At 44.5% G+C, this 8,472-nt stretch overlaps 1 protein-coding gene across 2 annotated transcripts in view; it reads left to right on the top strand.

The window, feature by feature from the left end:
• The first annotated feature begins 680 nt into the window (after nucleotides 1-680).
• Nucleotides 681-8,472, top strand: part of PAG1 (phosphoprotein membrane anchor with glycosphingolipid microdomains 1) — a 104,459-nt gene continuing 96,667 nt past the window's right edge. For both annotated transcript variants that reach the window (XM_057426063.1, XM_057426065.1), the window contains exon 1: nucleotides 681-848. The gene's annotated coding sequence lies outside the window, so the exon portion shown is untranslated. The remainder of the gene's footprint in view (nucleotides 849-8,472) is intronic.

Raw genomic sequence — 8,472 nt, 5'->3', positions numbered from 1 at the left:
AAGCCTTTGCGCTTCCCTACACCATGTAAACTATGACTACTTCTTTCACTTAAAGACCTCGGTACAACATTAAAATCCCACCAATAACTATGCGGAGGTCCCTTTTGTCGTAATACCTGTCTTCATTAGTCACGGTCGCTTAAAGGGGGAACATAAAACAGGACGCTTGGATCCATGGGCATCCTCCTCCCCACGCTGCTCCCCGAAGCACCCTCGGCCGAGCAGCGGGGCCGCCCGTGTGCTATCCCGGAGGGCGGTGGCCTCACGGAGCCGCTGCAGCCGCGGAGCGAGGGGATGCGGTGCCAGCACTGCCCGCGCAGCCTCCGCAGAGGCGCGCTGCGGTGCGCAGGGGCTGGCAGGCCCAGGCTGCCCGCGCTGCCGCATCATTCACCTCTCGGTGCCGCGCACGGGGACATGCGCAATGCTGCGCGCCTGTCCGCGCAGCGCTCCGCGGCCGCGCGCCGCCCAACCCAGCTCCGCCGCTTCCCTCTGACCCTCCTGCCGGGCGGAGGAGGGGAGGGATCGCGGTGGGGAGGAGGAGGAGGAGGAGGGAGTGAGGGAGGGGAGGGGAGGGGAGAGGAGAGGAGAGGAGAGGAGAGCAGAGCAGAGCAGAGCAGAGCAGAGCAGAGCAGAACAGAACAGAACAGATCAGAACAGAGCAGAGCAGAACAGAGGAGAGGAGGAGGGAAGAAGAGACGCGCTGCAACTTGCTGCTGCTCCTCCCTTCCTCCATCCCCTCCTTCCCTCCCCGCGCCGGTGCCCGGCCCCTGCAGGCTGCACTCCCCGGGCCGCGCTCCGCGGGAGGCGGCATCCTCGGGGGCGCCCCTCCGCGGGGCTGGCGCCTGTCGGTGAGTTGGGGGCGGTGCGAGAAGTTGCTGTGCCTGTGTTTTGGGGGGTGGAGGGGGAAATGTGTGCGTATTGCGGGGTGCTGTCGCTGCGGGCGCGGGTCGCTGCGCGGCTGCGGGAGGGCGGTGGAGGAACCGCCGCAGGGCTGCGAGGCTGTTCTGTCTGGCCGCGTTCCGTGCTGCGCGTTATGTGGTGACTGGGAGAGTAATTCGGCACGGTCATAGGTGCGGGGCAGGGTCGTGTGAAGCATCCCCCGGCGGTAGGATTCCCCCGTGGGCGAGCCCCGCGTTTTCATTCACATGCTATTGCATGGTGACAGACTCCAGTTTGTCAGTGGCATCTGCTCTTGGTCTTGGAAACTCTTCTAAGAGGAAGGGATCACCAGAGGAGAGCAAGAGGCTGCTTTTCAAAGCTCACAAATGAGTCCGGACACCCCATTTGCCGTGTGTGCTGCTCGGTTTGGAGCATTTGCTTCCCTTAGTGCTTCTAGGATGGGAAAGGAAGAAAGCTGGCAAACGGTCATCCCAAGAAAGTTGTGTAGCTTGAGATGTTACGTACGCTAATGGAGCCTATTATCTACATAAACAAACATAGTGATTTATAGGTGTCTGAACTATAATGCTTTGAACGATAGAGCTCTTTAACCTTTCTTTCTAATCTGTCTCTCAGAGATTTGGGTTTAAGGAGAGTAATACATCATCTGTGGTGCTGAATACTTGAGTTGATTACATTTGTAAAAGGAAACAATGCCTTTGAAATAATACTGAGCCATTAAGTAATAAATGCAGAAAAAGAGTGAGAAAGAGCAAAGCTAAGATTCTGGCAGAAAGTATTTCCTCGCCTTCCTAGCAGTCATGCTCGATTGACTTTTATCCAGCGTTCTTATTTTATTAAATTGTATGTCAAAAATGTAAGTGTGCCTTGTGAAACCAGAAGCAAATCCTCCTCAGTCCTCTCAAAGTCTGTCTGTGTTGCAGTTAAATGATTGGAGCAGTGTCTGTTAAGAGCATCTGCAGAAATGAGCTCTGCTAAAGATACCCAGTAAGTAAATGGAAGTACATTTTCATTGTATTTGCTTCTCTTAGACCATACAGTAGCAGAAACGTCAAATTTCAGGGTTTCTTATTTTACATCTTTAACAATTTTGCCCTGATAAATATACCTATATGTGAGGTGTGCAGCTTCATCATAGCAAAAGTGCCTCTCCTTACTGGATAAGTGATTAATTCAGGTGTTAACTTATTCAACAAGGGCCAAATTCTGTGGCCTGTGAAGCATCTCCTGTAACGGGTGTCTCCTGCCCTCAGGGGAAGAGGAAACAGCGAGTACAGTATGGACAATATCTTGCAGGCCTGAAGTACAGGAGCAATTTTATCTTTAACCGGTGTCTCAATACAGGATTTTATTAACATAAAATCAGTATTCAGGTCAGCAATGGGGATCTGCAACTTTCGAATGCGAAGCTGATCTGAAGGCAACACATTGCTCAGATGAGTAAAGGTTGTGGGGTATGACACTGAGCAAGTTCACCTATCTTTTGTTCTGGTCCTTTTATGAAATGTCATTTAATGAGGAGAAGAAATAGGTAATCCATTGCATTTTAAGGCACGGTGCTCCTGGTAAGGCTTATTGCCAGGCATTTGAACATGTATGTGGCTTTAGATCATGTATTGTATACAGATTACTGCTACTAGATAACTTAAGCTTTAAATTTATTCTACTGTTAAAGTTATATTGATCAGAAAGTGGCAACTGGATTTCAAGTCCTAGCAAGAAAATCTAGAGCTAATTTATATTTTAAGAAGCACTGTTCTGACCAATCCACCAGAAATGCAGCTGAGTTCTTCTTACCGGCTATGCTGTGGCATTTAGTTAAGGAGCACTCTTTCCTGGGGCTTTGTGGACTTCATGACACACAAAGGAGTTAAATTTGTTTATCAGCTCATTGATGCCCGTGGTAAAGTGCTGTAGAGTTCAATAGCTGGAACAGAGGATGGTCTTTTTCTGTCCATTAAGGACAGGGATGGAGAATGGAGGGGTTTTTACAAAGTGGTTCCAACACTATTTCATTTGTAACTGCAAAACATAAGAATAAGATTAATAGACCAGAAAGGCTTGAAAACATTATTTAACACTTGATTGAAACAATGAATCATTCAAATACAATTACCTAGGCTGCTGTAGTGATGCCTCTGCTTCTAGGTGTCGAGAAAGGACCAGATTTTGAGTGCGGGGTACTAGGTAGCTCAGCCTAGGATGGTGGTGGGAGGGCAGGAGTCCTGCCCTCACCTGCAGGTTTCCAGAGTGGGACTGAGAGCCCCTTCCCAAGTTTGAGTGTATGCTGAATGAGTGGCAGCTGCTGGCCCAAGCCCTGCCTGGAGCTAGCAGGGAAGGTGCGTTGGATGGGGTCCTGGTTGTACAGCCTGTAGCTTGCAGACAAGCTGCCTGGCTGCTTGCAGCCCATCTCTGCATCCCAAGGTTGCAGGTCTTATACTGTGTGTAACGATGCCAAAAAGCTTTTGTTCTGGTGGGGAAAGAAGTTCAGGATGGCTTCTTTTGTAGGAAAATGGTGCATTTATAAATGTCTGTATGATCAGATGCTGCTTACGTTGGTTGAAACATGGAAAGGGTGAGCAGGGCACACTCTTGCATATACTACTGCTAGTAAAAAACTCTAGACTTGAAACTACTGTGCACTCATGTAGGCTCTTGGAGGCCCTGTAAAATCCAGGTGAGGAAGTTGAAGCCTGCTGGTCTGCCTGCGAACTTAACTGAAAGGAATGAATATGTCCTTAGTTGCTGTTCCCCCATCTCCATCCTGGTATCCCTCATGCTCTGAATTGCTGTGCCATTCCATGACTCCTCTGTAGGTGTCTCATGGGTATGTGTGCTGCATCCAGTTCGTCTTCCCCCTGGCCCTTCACCTCCCAGAAAACAAAGGTTTTGCAACCTCCAAAGGTTGCTCCTCCAAAGGTACACCAAGCACAGCTGTCAGGTGAAGATGATGAGTGATGAGAGGCATTCCCTTGCTTCCTGGATGTGATATAACCAAGTTGTAATTAAAGCAGTGGTGGTAGATTATTAGGGCAGATAAACACTGCCTTGTTACAGCCCTCTTGGGTCATATGTAAGCAGGATTAGTTTAGAAAGGATGAATGAATAGTCAGTGTGAAGGATAAAGATCAGGATTGTTAATAACTCTGGAAGTCTTCTGTGGGAAAGTGTAAACTCACAAGGAAAGATAGTGTCCATAAATGTAATTTAAATATTTACATAACTTGAGGATAAAAATTTGATATTAAAAGCATGCAATTACCAAGTCATGTTTGGGTTCCTGTCAGAGTTCACTAGGACTTGTACTGCTGTGGTTGGTTGGTGGTGGGCTATATTTTTACGTAATGCTTCGCTACCAGCAGCAAAGAGTTCTTCTTTACCACCGCCTATGAAAAAAATCTGATGGTTCTTGTTTAAGTGCAGGTATAAAAAAAAAACACCAACCCACAGAAATTTCAGAGACTACATTTGCTTAAACTCTTCTGCTTCAGGTTGGGTTAACTCTTCAGGCATTCCTGCCTAAAGCAGCGTACCAGTGGCTGTAGGGGGCATGGTGATTCGTCATTCACTTACAGTTTGTGGCTGTTGATACAGGTGCAGTGTGAGAAAGAATGACTCCAGGTAGGAAAGGGTGGTTTCCACTCCCGTAAATAACTGGGATTTATTGGAATTGTTTCTCTGCTGATCCTTGATTTCATAATTCTCACAGAAGTTTCTTTTGTCCTTTTCCAGCTCTCAGAATGTGATAAAACCCTTGAAAAAAGGTGTGTGCTTTCATGTAAATACGATGAGGATGAGCCTTTGAAAACATATCTAAGCTGATGTTGATGAATAAACAAACTTGGCCAGAGTAAATCTTTTCATCTAACTTCAAGAGCCACACAGTAATGAAGTAAATATAGATGTACTTAATGGGCTTCTTTCATCCCAGCACATAAAAAACCCTCTAAAGTAATGCAAACAAATCTAAAATGGATTTCTAAGTGGCTGGGTTTTGGTTGGTTTTTGTTTATTGGTACTGAAGCAGTTTAGCCAGGCTAGAGTGGGAGTGGAGCTGTAGAAGTGCTGACGTGAGGGGTAGCCTAAATGGGAGGGGACAGAGTGTGTGAGAGACCTGACTCTTCTGCAGTTCTGCAAAAAAGGCAGAAAGTGCTCATTCTGCATGTTTAGAACAAGTTATTTGAAGAGCTTCTCCCCAGACTTGTCTCTTTAAAAGGCAGCTTGCAGATGAGACTTCAAGAGGCAGGGGGCTTGCTCTGCAGGGTACGTCCAGGCAGTGCACTAGCCTGGTTTCCAGGTCACAATGTACCTGAATTTGGTGTTAAAGGTGGCCTCGGAACCATTGTGACACGTGCTATAGACTCAGTCATTGAAGTATGACTGCAGCAGGGGTTTTGATTTTGGCAGCCTCTTGTTGGTTGGAATCTGTGGTAAAGAGGATGTCAAGGAATGGTTCTGCAGATCTCGATGGTCACTGCATGACAGCAGATTTGGTTTCATTTCAAGATTTGCAGGATGGCCGATTTCAATGACGGCATTTGTAAATAGATTAACAACTTCTCGTGGAAAGAGTGCCTAGCAAATACAACTGTTTGGTCTTCCTGTCCTTGCTTTATGAAGACCAAGGTGTAATGTTTGCATTTCCTGTATGACAGAAAGAGTCTTTGGATCTTCTCTTTAAAAACACAGTTATGAAACAATTTTACTTTAAAGACAAGTGGTTTGTTTTGAAAAGGATAACCCTTGTGTTGAGGGGGGAAAAAAGTCAAAACCAAACCATAATGTGGTCTTGTCTTAACAGGAAAAGTTCAGGTCCATTTCGTTCTGTGTGGAATAAAATTCCATTCAAAGCTGGTCAATATTAGACTACTTAGACAACTGTGTCAGCATAATTACAGAATTTCTTTGGTATGAGCTTTTTCTTTGCAGAGATCTTGATAAGTAGGAAATACTTTAAAAAATGGTTTCTGTGAGTGTTGGAGGAATTTTGTGGAAGAGCTATAAATCCAGGAGGCTGTTGTACTTTAAAAAACGTAACAGTGATTTACTGACACCCAGATCCAACTCACTATTTGACTCCTCAAATAGTCAGACATCCAGTTTAGCTCACATCTGGTTGTGTTGTGCCATGTGTGTAGAAGTGAAACATATTAAAAACTGTTAAGCTTTGGATGCGTTCATGTGGGGATTTACTCATAAATAATTGATAACCCCCTGAAACAAAATCTCTTCATTACTCGGTGGATTGCTCACCTCTTCCCTCCCATGCTCATTGTTCTTGCAGGCAGGGGGAAGAAGGAGGCGCTGCTTTAATGAAGGTGTACGTCAGCCTCTGCTGCTTCTTTCAAAAGGTCATCTACTAAACAGCAGCGATGAAATGCTTGACAAAAGATAAACATTTTATTGTCTTATGGAGATATGTGGCATTCCAGTGTTTTAGCGGAACCACTTAGCTGCTGTGTTTAAGACTTTTTTTCATCTTGGCACAGAAGCGGTGATGAATTATTAGATCAATGAATGGTTGTGTCTGGTGCACTGCAGGACATGACGTCAAATTAAGGGTTGTTTGATGTGCAGTACCAATTAGAACTGAAATATTTGGGCTTGATCTGTCAAGATTTTACCGCTGTTAAGCAGCTCAGACTGTTGACTGCAATGGAACAAGTCTTTGCGAACACTGGTTTCCCATTTGAGCAAGGGTTTGTGTGATTTGAGCTCCTGTTTACCAGACATTGAAGCACAGTGGTGGGTTTCGTTTCCTGGAAAAAAACAAAAGGGTTGTTCTATCCACTGACTTAATGTGTATCTGAGTTGATCTAACAAAATCTCATTTTAAGGGAAAAAGTGTCTTAGTGAAACATTAGTTCATCTGACTGATGACTTGATTGCTATAGAGTTATTAGCCAAGTTCTGTAACAGTCTTTAAAGGCTTTAATAGTCCTAACTATTGCTAATGCACAGGAAATGTTCAAATCGCATCATTGAGAGAGCACCCTAACAAATCTTACAGCTATTTTAATGTGAGGTTTCATATGTTGCTCTTTTTTAATTGAAAGGTGAATGCTATAAAGGCTTCATCAATCTGCTATTTCCAGATGACAGCATTTTTGATGGAGTAAGTTCCAGCATGCCGATCCTAGCTTTCAGCTTCAGTGTCACAGCTCAAACTTTTCCTTTTCCACTTGGCTGAAGTGTGTATCTGTGGTGGTGTCTGGATTTGTGTCTTCCAAAAAAAAAAACCAAAACACAAAAACTGGTGTCAATCAAATAAAATGAGAATAAAAATTCTGAAATAATAATAGCCCTCTGGCTGATACTGGAGAAAACAGGGCCTTCACTCCTCCTGCTAGAAACCAAAGATTAAGCTTGCTTATAAAGGATTAACAGAGCTCTCTTCTGTTAATTCGTAATGGTGTAGTCAAAATGCTTGATTTTACATCAGTGGAAAATCCATTATCAATCAATGGGAATTTTGCAGCTGAAGCCAAAAGGATTAGAGACTCGTCATTTGGAAGTGACTGAAGGAAAGAAAGACCTGGATATGCTTTTTGTCACATGGTTGTGAGCCACCACCAGGCCGTGGCCACAAAAAATGGCACAGGAGAATCTTCAGTTGCCTCAGGCAGGCTATTTCCAGAGATGTATGAAAGGGCTGGTGCCACTCTGTGGAGAAACCTTACCTGGTGTTCTGCTGAGAGGGAGGAGGGAGTTGTTACTTGTGTCCAAGCAAAATTGCGTCAAAGGGGAAGAAATACACAGAGAGTGATGAACTGGAGCCCTCTTCTAGGAATGGTACCATGGTAGGGGAGAGTTGGTGAGGAGATCAGATGTGCAATGGGAGCAGGGGTTAGGAAGAACAGTGGAAGAGGGGTGCAGATTTGGTGTTGAGGGCTGCAGAGGAGCACTGGTGCCTACACCACAGTCATACCTGCTGCCATATAGGCACATTGGTTCAGGGGACTGGAGCGTGAAGGAGATGCAGGAAGAAATTGCTAAAGAATTTGCTAATGATGTCCTAATGAATTGCATTGACTGCAGAAGTTTCTTCCTTAAATAAATAATAGCTACTTTTCCTTCTAGTACAGTGCAGAGACCAGCATTCAGACTGCTAGAGCCTATATACTGTAAGAAAACCTGGGGTTCCAGGCTTACTTTGTGAGGAATATTCATCAAGCACATTCTGAAATATATATATATATATTTTTTTTTTTAATGATGTCAGCTCAGCTTTAAGCTTAGCTTAAAAGTAGCTCTGGTCCAGAGCCTAGTTACAGAGAAAAGCATGATCTCTGTGACCTCTGTTGCAGTGTTTGGTAGGTACTTTTCTGGGGACAGAAGCTAATACATCACAAGAAGCTATTCAGAGTAAAAATTACTTTTTACAATGATTTGGTAAATGTAAATGTATTGTTTTGATCTGTTAGGATAGGCAAGATTGGGTCGTTTAGTTTGGTAATACAAGGATGCAATTAATTTCATTTTCGTTTACTCTTGTTAAATGCAAAATAAGCACAAATCATGGAAGGTTGGGCTCTCTTGTTTGTAGCTTTATCATTTATTAATCTAACACAT

Source organism: Pezoporus wallicus, unplaced genomic scaffold (assembly GCF_028554395.1).
Source record: "Pezoporus wallicus isolate ANWC-B61680 ecotype Strahan unplaced genomic scaffold, APGP_CSIRO_Pwel_v1 contig_4131, whole genome shotgun sequence".
Taxonomy (NCBI): Eukaryota; Metazoa; Chordata; class Aves; order Psittaciformes; family Psittacidae; genus Pezoporus; species Pezoporus wallicus.
The sequence above is the reverse complement of the archived record's forward strand: the minus strand, read 5'-3'. Positions and strand labels throughout refer to the sequence as shown.